At 48.3% G+C, this 10900-nt stretch overlaps 1 long non-coding RNA gene across 1 annotated transcript; it reads left to right on the plus strand.

Annotated features, from left to right (window-relative positions):
- Window positions 1–5165: 5165 nt before the first annotated feature.
- Window positions 5166–10289, plus strand: LOC123391931. The gene is made up of 2 exons (XR_006606618.1): window positions 5166–7145; window positions 10022–10289. It is a non-coding gene; the product is annotated as an uncharacterized LOC123391931 (long non-coding RNA).
- Window positions 10290–10900: the final 611 nt, after the last annotated feature.

Raw genomic sequence — 10900 nt, forward strand, 5'->3', positions numbered from 1 at the left:
ACACCACCCCCACCTATGGTCTGAGAGGTGAAGAGGGGTAGGGTAATTCACTAAGCACAAGTCAGGGCTGTTGCTAGAGGGGGAAAGAATGCTGTCAAGGAAAGGACCTCCAGAGGTCCACTCAAGTTCATCTAGATCAGCAGTTATCAAAGTGGTGCCCCTCCCCCCAAAATCGGCAGTGTGGACATCACACGAAAACCCGTTAGAGGTGCAGATTCACAGGCCCCACCCCAGACCTACAGGACACACAGCACTCAGCCCTCCAGGGGATTGATTTGGAGGCACGGTGTAGTTTGAAGACCACTCCCATAAACCAGAGGATCTTGTGTCCTACTTTGATTAGAATCACCTGGGCAGTTTGAAGTGGCCTGGACCCCATCCCAACCAGTGTGATCAGGATAAGGGAGCGGATGGCGTCCAGTCCTTGGGGTTTTCGAAATGTTCTCCCAAGAGATTCTCATGACAGCCTGGATTGAAAGAACCCCTGTGCTCAAAGGAACTCTTGTTCTCTGCTCCTTCAGACTTCCACAATGACGATCAATGAGGATGTGGATAGTCCCTCTGCTGTGAACAGCAGTTTATTAAAGCCGTGACTCAGGAGGTGACAGCTCAAGCCAAGCTACGTGAAACAACAGTGTGCAGGGGACATGTGACCCAGCCCACTGCATGGAGTCTGAACCAGGAGTGTCCTGCCTGTGATAAATTAATCTTTACCGTGTTCCCACCCGCCCAACCCCAACCCAGCTGATTCACACAAGAAGGGGAGAACTGGAGGGAAAAACATGGCAGGCACAGTGTATTGAGTCCTTGCTGTGTGCCAGACCATGTACTTGGCTCCATGAAACCTGACATAACCCCGTGAGGTAGGTTATATGAAATAGAACTGTAAGCCTGGGAGGTAGGTATTATAGAGAAGAGCCCAAGGGTCAAAGGGTAGAGTAAGTAGACCTCAACGGCTGAGACAGGATTTGAATCCAGGACTCTCTGATTTGATAACCAGGACCCTAGCCCCAAGTCTATGCTGCCTTCTGGGAGAAGCTATGGTGTCTGGTGAAAAGTAGAGGAGCTTGGCATAGGGTTTAGAGGGGAATCTTCAGATTCCACATGTTTTCAAGAAAGACCACTGACCTGGAATCAGAACCTGAGCTACATTGATAGTTCCATTCCTGGTTAGCCATGTGACCTGGAGCAAGTCACCTTCCTAGCTGGAGCCTCCTTCTCCTGGTCTGCAATGGGATGGCTTTAGCTGACCCCTAAGGGTTGTTTTTTTGTTTGTTTGTTTGTTTGTTTGTTTGTTTTAAAGATTTTTCTTTTATATATTTATTTGAGAGAGAGAGAGAGAGCGCACACACAAGCAGGGGGAGGGGCAGAGGTGGAGGGACAATCAGACTCCCTGCTGTGCAGGGAGCTGACGTGGGGCTTGATCCCAGAATCCCCAGATCCTGACCTGAGCTGAACGTGGACACTTAAGCTTAACCAACCGAGGCACCCAGGTGCCCCAGGGTTTTGTGGGGTTTTTGTTTTTGTTTGGTTCCAATTGGGTGATGGTATCAGAATGTTTCTAGCAGAAGAACCTGCTTCCCAGGATCCTGGGACCTGTTCTGAAATGCAAGCCAGTGTTCCAATCCGACCAGGTGTTCTGACCAATCTGACCCGTGATTCTGTGGTTACCAAAGAATTTCTCCCCAGACCAGTCGAAGACTTTTGATTTCTTTAAGGTTTAGAAGACAACACAGCTTAGGCAGAAGCTCTAACATTCACGATGAAATCTTAAAGAACTGAGTCACTGTAGAATGTTGTAGGGTCTCGGAACACAATTTAGAGGTGCCTGAATGACTCAGTCACTTAAGCATCTGCCTTCAGCTCAGGTCCTGGGATCAAGCCCTGCACCGGGCTCCCAGCTCAGGAGGGAGCCTGCTTCTCTTTCTTCTCCTGGCTCCTGCTCTCTCTTGCTATCTCTGTCGCTATCTCTGTCTCTCTCTCAAATAAATTAAATCTTTTAAAAAAGCCACACACTTTAGTCATGTAAGACTGCAAAAAATCACAGTTGCTCACTCACAGGTATCAGCAGCTGTTGCTCTCAGTTCCGTGCTGGGCAGCATGGAGGATACAGAGACAGAAGGGGCTGGACCCTAGCACCAAAGAGGAGGACAGCCATGTACTGGGATGTGGCTTCGAGTCAACCTGACATTGATGAAGGAAAAGGCTTTTGGAACCAATGAAAGGGTTAATATCCAGGGCTGGCATGCAGTAGTGAGATGAATACTGGAGTATACATTGGTGGAACTTTTGCAGAGGGTAATTCATAAGATATTCAAGGATTTCAAATGTGCATGCTCCTTAATCGGGCAATTTTACTTCTTCTGGTTTTTGTTTTTGTTTTTGTTTTAAGATTTTATTTATTTGACAGTGAGAAAGAGAGAGCGAGTGAGCATGAGAAGAGGAGAGGGGCAGAGGAAAAAGCAGACTCTCTGCTGAGCAGGGAGCCCAACATGGGGCTCTATCTCAGGATGCGGGGCTCCATCCCAGGACCCTGGGATCATGACCTGAGCCAAAGACAGATGCCCAGTCGACTGAGCCACCCAGGCACCCCCAGACGTTCTAAGACTATCGTCAAGAAATATGTGCTCTGTGCACTGGGAGGCACAACAAGAATGTTCATTGCTTTGTTCTTTGTACTGGTAAACAGTTGGAAACAACCTAGCTTGCCATCACAGGCAATGGCCGGACCAGGCTCCAGCTGCACTTGACATACTACATGGTATTTGCCAAGCACAAAGTTCTACATGTAATCCCGCAGGGAAAAGTCCAAGATCTAGAAATGAATTTTTTAAATCTCAGAACAACGTATTTGCTAAAAACACACATGCCCCACAATGAGATCCTGCTTTACCCCCAAATGGGGAGGCGGGGAGAACAGATGATGACAAAGGTTGGCGAAGCTGTGGAGAAATTTGAACCCTCATACATTGCCTCTGGGAGTAGAAAATGGTGCAGAAGCTTTGGGAAACATGCTGATAGTTCCTCAAATGGTTAAGCATAGAGTTACCATATGACCCAGAGATTCCACTCCTAGATGTATAACTAAGAGGAATGGAACCATATGTTCACATAACAGCCCGTGCATGGATGTTCATAGCATTATTCACAATAGCCAAAAAGCGGAAGCCACCCAAATGTCCATGAGCCAACATGGACATGATATGTGGCCCAGCCATACAGCAGATTATCACTGCGCAGTAAGAAAGGATGGCACCTTCTCCAGCATCACCCCCGCTGACACCTGCTGGGGCAGGGATGAACCTTGAAAACCTCATGCTAACTGTCACAAAGACCACAGATTGTGTGATTCTATAGAAATATCCAGAAGAGGCAGAGAGACAGAGAATAGATTAGTAGTTGCCTATGGCTCGGGGGAGCTATGCGGCTATGAGGCTGATCGCTAAGGAGTGAGGGTTTACAGTCCCTGAAATTGATTATGCTGCCGTGTCACAGCTCTATGGACACACTAAAGGCCATTTAATTGTACACTTAAAATGGATACATTGTATGGTATGTGAATGAGATCTCAACAAAGCCCAACACACACACACACACACACACACACATAGACAAGTGATTGGCTATGGAAATTGTGAAGTGAAATATAATTTAATGTACCAAAGGTAACAATGGAGAAGCTCTGTAGGGAATGAAGGAGTGTGATCTCGAAGACATAGCACAACATGAGAAAAATGCAGGTATAGGACAATGTGTGTCATAGGCTCTCCTTGTGTAAGAAAGAGGGGGAAGAATATTCAGGTGTATTTGCTTTTTATGTGTGTAGCCCAGGGTTGCCAAACTGTAGTCCAAGGGCCAAATCCAGCCTGCTACTTGCCTTGGAGTAACCAGCGAGCCAAGACTAGAGTTTAGATTCTTAAATGTTTGAAAAGCAATCAAAAGAAGAGTACTGGGGCACCTGGGTGGCTCAGTGATTAAATGTCTGCCTTCGGCTCAGGTCATGATCCCAGGGTCCTGGGATCGAGTCCACATCTGGCTCCCTGCTCAGCGGGAAGCCTGTTTCTCCCTCTCCCACTCCCCCTGCTTGTGTTCCCTCTCTCACTTTGTCTCTGTGTCAAACAAATAAATAAAATATTTTTAAAAAGAAGAAGAAGAAGAATACTATTTCATTACATGTGAAAATGATATAAATTCACAACCCGGGCGCCTGGGTGGCTCAGTCAGTTAAGCGTCTGTCATGATCTTGGGGTTTTGGGATTGAGTCCTTCGTTGGGTTCCCTGCTCAGTAGGGAGTCTGCTTCTCTCTCTATCCTTCCCCACTAAAAATCTTTAAAAAAGAAAGAAAGAAAGAAAGAAAGCAAGCAAGCAAGCAAGCAAGCTCACAATTCCATGTCCTTAAATAAATTTTTATTGGGACAGCCACACTCATTCATTTAAGTATTGTCTATGGCTACATTCTCAGTACAGTGGCAGAGTTGATTAGTTGTGACAGAGACCGTAGGCCCACAGAGCCTAAAGTATTTATGATCTGGCCCTGGACAGATGAGGTTTGGTGACTTCTGTCTTAGCTTATCTGAAAGAAAGCACTGGAAACAGTGACCCCGGAGGCTGTTCTGGGAGGGCATTGAGCCGCTGGGGGAGGGCGTCTTCACCGTGTGCTAGCTTGGATTTAGTTTTTTCAATGTCAACAAAGCAACATCTATACATTTCTGCATGTGCACGTATTAGGATGTATGTATGCAAAAAAGACTTCCCAGCTCCGCGCTATGGAACAACGGAGGAAGTAGGCAGAACCCGTCTGGGAAAAGTCAGGTGGCCTCAGTAGCAAATATATTGTTGGAACATTTCACAAAGAGAATCACTTCGTGCATAACTTGTACAATTAAAAATAATGCAACTACAATTTCTAGATGGGTGCACCCTGTGAGGTTGTGGGCGCTGCCTGCCTGGGGATTTACTGCAGCTCCCGGCAGGGGGTGTGGCCCATTGTAGGCGCTAATCTAGTTACTGAATGAATACAAAGGCCCGAGAGATGTATATCTGGAGCAAAGGCGTACTCTGGGGAGGAACGCACAGTTCCTCTGCACAGTTCCTCCGCACAGTTCCTCCGAAGGTGCTAGGGTGGGGATGGAAGGTGACCTAGGAAGAAGGGAGGGGAAGGGCGCGAGTGGCTGAGCCAGGACTTCATCCCTGATGCCGCGCTAGCCCAAGGCCTCAGCTTCCCATGGTCTTCAGCACGCTGGCTGACGAGTCCCAGCCTTCTGGAGAGCTGGGGGTCATTTTAGCATCTCTCCCTCCCTCCTCCCCTGAGAAGGTTCCCTCACTTTTTGTGCTTTACAGCCTCTCTTGAAGGACACTGGAGAAATCCAGCTGGCAGCTTGTACAAGCTCTCTGTGCCTGCTGTTCCCTAGACGTGCCTTTTCAGCGAGCACAGGCAGTGGCGTCGCCACCTGCATAAGAGAGACTCCTTCCAGGGACCAAGCCTGTGATGGCCGCAGCTCTATAACATGCAGGCTCAGGCGCCCAGCTCTGGGGACAACTGGCCACAGGGATGTCTCACACGGATACACGAAGGACACCCCTGGTACCTGTCCTCACGCCTTCTTCCAGAAACAAGCCCCTCATCTTACTCCAGAAACCCCTTATGCTCAGTCCAGGTGGCTTGGAGACCCTTGTGGGCAGAGGACACGGGCCTGGCCAATCAGAACACACCATTTCCCTAGTCATGCTGATTAGTTCGTTGATGGGCGTGTGATCCCCTCCTGGCCTCAGGATTTCTGCTGGAGTTGGAGTTGCCACCGAAGGGGTGCTGTGTCCCTGCTGGGGTTGCCGTGTGCCCAGCTGTGCTGAGAGCTGCTTGGGTGGCTTTTTGCCACAACGGAGCCAGAGTGCCTGAGAACAAAGATAAGACAGAAAGAAGTCGAGCGGAGAGCTGGAGACAGGTTGATGACATTATTGAAACTGGATTCATCTACCTTCCAGCCTTTTCAGTCACATGAAGCAGAAAGTCCTTTTTTCGCTTGGGCTGGTTTGTGGTGGCAAGAATCGTGACTGCTACCCCAAGTTGGCAGAGCCAAGGTTCCTACCAGATTCTCCGAACTTTTAACGGAGAATTTCATTTCCAGCCCGGATGCTGTGCACGCAGGACCCTCCGTGGAGGCTCTCCGGGCCGCCCCCAGGCTGTCTGCTCATCTCACCTTCCTCTCAGGGTCACACGTCGGCACACCGAGGTCTCTTCTCTCTCCCTTGCCACCAGCCCACTCCTCTGGGTGTGTTTAATGCTAGATCCCAGCCCCTGATTACCCAGGCCTGCTGCCCTTAACCTTCATGCCCATTTTGTGACTGAAATGGCATCCAGGATGTGACTGGTTTTGTTCTTTACATTTTTCTGAGCACTTCCTGCATGCCAGACTCGGTGCCAATACCTTGCATGCATAACCTCAACTACTCCTCTCAATAACCCTCACGGGTAGGTTTTGTGATTACTATTTTTTTTAAACTTTATTTATTTTCTTTAGTCATCGCTACACGCAATGTGGGGCTCGACTCAGGACTCCTAGATCCAGTCGCATGCTTTTTGAACGGAGCCAGCCAGGCGCCCCTACTAATCTCCTTCTTCAGAAGAGGAAGCCGAGGCCTAGGGAGATGAAGGAACTGACCTAAGGTTAAACGGCTCAACCATGAGCGGGTGAGGCAGACCTGGGACTGACGGTGGAGGGAGCTGACCCTAGAGCCTGTGCTCTACGCCAGCACTTCAATCTGAGCGAGCAGCAGCGCGGCCTGGGACACTGGCAGTACCCATTCCAGGGCCACCGTACTCTAAATGAGGGCAGCACAGACCTGTGTGGGATCTGGAGAGTACCTGTTTAACAAATGTCCCGGAGAATGCTGAGGCAGGAGGTACCCAGGACCTCACCCTGAGAGTAGCCCCCATCTCCCCATCAACGACTGAGCCTGGAAAGAAGTTTGGCATTGCCAGGCCTCTTCTTGCTGGAGCTGAAGCTCTACCCTCGTTTAGGAATGACTGCAATGCAAGACAGAGGTTGCTGACAGAAGGAAAAGAGAGATCAAGGGCATGTGGGATGAGCCACTCATGCCCAGGAGGAAAACAAAAAGCCACATAATAGCACCGTGCTGCTCTTCAGGTATGTGCGGGGCGGGGGGGTGCGGGGGGCTACGGGAGGCTGGTGTGAATCTGTGGACTTTAAGAAAGAGAGGTGTGGGGCACCTGGGTGGCTCAGTGGGTTAAGCCTCTGCCTTCCTCTCAGGTCGTGATCTCAGGATCCTGGGATCGAACCCTGCATGGGGCTTTCTGCTCAGCAGAGAGCCTGCCTCCCCTTCTCTCTCTGCCTACTTGTGATCTCTATCAAACAAATAAAATTTTAAAAAAGGGAGAGAGACAGAGAGTTGTAAGCCAGGGCTTGGGGGAAATTCAATTCTATGGACTTTCTTAATTTTTCCCCAAGAAGAAATGACTCTCATGGCTCTTAGGGGTGACATTTAAAGTTCTTAACAAAGCTTAAAGCCCAATTAGAGCTGGTTGTGTACTCTTGACACCCAGCTTTTAGGCACACTGTTCCCTCCACCTGGAAGGCTGTCTCTTCCTTTCCTCTCCTTTGCTTAAAAAGCTTCTACCTTTTTTCCTTCAGGTCCCCAAATCAGTTGCACTTCCTCTGGGATATCTCTGACTGCCAAATCTAGCCCTAGGTGTCCCCTTGGCAGTGCTCTGTTGGCTCCCTATGGTATGTCATGGTCTTACCCTCGTATTGTATTTTATGTGTCGTCCCCCCAACACTAGATTATGAGGTTCCTGAAGGAAAGGCTATATCCATATTCTTCTCTATCATATTCTCAGCATCAGACCCACAATAATGCATTAAAGGAATAGATAAGTGAATGAAAGTTTGGGGTGCCTGGCTGGCTCAGTCAGTAGAGCATGCGGCTCTTGATCTCAGGGTTGTGAGTTCAAGCCCCACATTGGGTGTAGAGATACTTAAATAAATAAATAAAATCTTAAAAAAAAAATTAAGGTGTAATGAAATCAACAGAAAGCTCAAGGCTGTTATTGCAGTAATCATTGTGACCACTAGATGGCACGCCACCATGACATCTTCATTGAGCTGGTCTGGGAGTAGGGGTCATAGTGAAGAGTGAGTGAGTTGATGGGGTGAAGCCCCACCTCCCCAGGGGGCCTCCAATCTCCTGCAGACTCACAACTGAAGACTTTTGCAAGCCCTAACTGTATTTATGGTGATCTTTGGTCAGGTTTTTGCATCACTCCCAGCTTCCATCACCTGTTAACAACTACACTTCAGATGCTTTTTTTTTTTTTTTAAATTATTTATTTATTTGACAGACAGAGATCATAAGTAGGCAGAGCGGCAGGCAGAGAGAGAGAGGAGGAAACAGGCTCCCTGGCGAGCAGAGAGCCCGACGCGGGGCTCGATCCCAGGACCCTGGGATCACGACCTGAGCCGAAGGCAGAGGCTTTTACCCACTGAGCCACCCAGGCGCCCCCAGATGCTTTTTTGAGTTCTCTAGGTTTCTTCTCTTGCTTACCAAAGAGTTGTTTTCTGTTATGGTCATTGTGGTTGCTGGTGATCTCCTGATGTGGTTTTATGAATTGTTTTGTAAAGTTACCATTTATTTATTTATTTATTTATTTTTAAAGATTTTATTTATTTTTTTGACAGAGAGAGATCACAAGTAGGCAGAGAGGCAGGCAGAGAGAGAGGAGGAAGCAAGCTCCCTGCTGAGCAGAGAGTCTGATGCGGGTCTCGATCCCAGGATCCTGGGATCATGACCTGAGCCAAAGTCAGTGGCTTAGCCCACTGAGCCACCCAGGCGCCCCGTAAAGTTACCATTTAAAGAAAAAGGTGAACTTCGCCACTTTTAGGATCTGAGCTCCCACCCCAACTCTGCCCGGATCCAATTTTCCACCTGAAGTTTATCCACAACTTCTCTTTCCTGGCTTAAAGATCAACATGAACTTAAACTTACTACTCTTCCTCTTCCCTTTTCACACCAACTGCAAGTTGGCTTATTTTTCAAGGAACAATTTTTAAAATATTTTATTTATTTCTTTGATATAGAGAGTGAAAGAGAGCATGCCCATGCCTGTGCATGGGCACATGAAGGGGGGGAGGGGCAGAGAGAGAGGGGGAAGCAGGCTCCCCACTGAGCAGGGAGCCAATGGGGGACTGGATCCCAGGACTTTGAGATCATGACCTGAGCTGAAGGCAGATGCTTAACTGACTGAGCCACACAGTTGCCCAAGGAACGCTATTTTATAGAACTCCAAGAACCATTTCTTTGTTGTTTTTTTGTTTTGGGGGGTGTTTTTGACATCACCTCCTGAGGATTTTAGGATACTTGACAAGTGACAACAACAAAGTAATGTTGAACTAGAGCCACCAGTCAGCAGACTGGGCTTACTACTGAGTGGCTGCTAAGATTTCCAGTACACCAGCCTCCTGGGGCTGCGATGTCAATCTGGGCTTAGCAAAATGCCACACCTGTACTTGCCATGAGCATTCTGGTTCACTCAAATAATTAAAACCAAATTTGGGGGTGCCTGGGTGGCTCAGTGGGTTAAAGCCTCTGCCTTTGGCTCAGGTCATGATCTCAGGGTCCTGGGATCAAGCCCCGCATGGGACTCTTTGCTCAGCAGGGAACCTGCTTCTTCCTCTCTCTCTGCCTGCTTCTCTGCCTACTTGTGATCTCTGTCTGTCAAATAAATAAATAAAAATCTTTAAAAAAAATAATTAAAACCAAAAATTTAAACTGAACGATGTCAAGAGTCTAGAGTACCAACCTGGTGAGGACCTGGTCTGACCATAAGCCCACCAGTCCCGCAATGGTGGCGTTATGTGGAGAATTGTTTTCTTCTGGTACTGAAAACCTCAATTTGGCAGGAATTAGGTATTGGCCTAATGGGGTTAATTCTTGACTAACCTATTGATGTTCACATGACCATATTGACCTCCCTGTCTTTGCTTCCTTATCTCTCCGGTGGAGGCAGCAAGACGGCCAGGCCTGCCCCGTGAGGTGGGGTTCGAGCCTCCTCTTTGTACGCGTATTTGACTTGGAGCTGGTTCCAGACCTACAGCAGCAGTAAACAGTTACAAAGGCCTCTGGCAATCTCTCTTCGCCCGGCTCCCCCACCGATGCCAGTCTCTGCCCATTACAACCTTCGTATCTGAACAGTTTGGGAATTATTTAGAAACGGCCTTATTTGTACTTTCTACAATCCAGCTAGAATGACAGCCATAAAGATTGCTTTGTGGTTCCTTGAGTTGTTGATTGAAGGGTGTGGGAAACAAAAGCTGAGTTGGTCAAGGGCTTTTCCCCAAGGGTGCTCCAAGCAACACATGCATGTTGGGGGCCAGCCAGACTAAGGCCCAGGACTCCTGGCAGCCCAGAGGGTGCCTTCACCCTCCCCTGCCAGCTTCCAAGTGGGGTGTGTGTATGTGTTGGGGGTTGATTTATTGATATAATGTAAATTATTCAGTCACTATACTCTCTCAGTGACGATGTCATGAACTGCCCCCAAATTGGATTCAGTGTCAAGGTCACTATTACTGGTGGGGGAGTGGGGAATGGAACAGAATGATGAGAGCCAGTCCCTGGCCTCAGACAGCCTATAGTCTGGCCAAGGATGCAGGGTGTTAATAAACAAAAAAGATACTAATATAAAGCAAGTTCTTTGTAATTCTAATATTAGCTGAGGTCATATGTCCTCTGTGATTACATAAAATTAGCTGGAATCCTAGGCCTTCTCTACAGGAAGTGTGATGCCCTCTCTGGGTCTCCACAAGTTCCCAGGGGCTCGGTCTTCCCGGTGTCCCCAGGCTCTGGGTTCCTGCTCTTTCTGAGACTGTTTCTATTCCAGGCAAGGAAA

Source organism: Mustela putorius, unplaced genomic scaffold, assembly GCF_011764305.1.
Source record: "Mustela putorius furo isolate JIRA1106 unplaced genomic scaffold, ASM1176430v1.1 tig00000407_pilon_pilon_pilon, whole genome shotgun sequence".
NCBI lineage: Eukaryota > Metazoa > Chordata > Mammalia > Carnivora > Mustelidae > Mustela > Mustela putorius.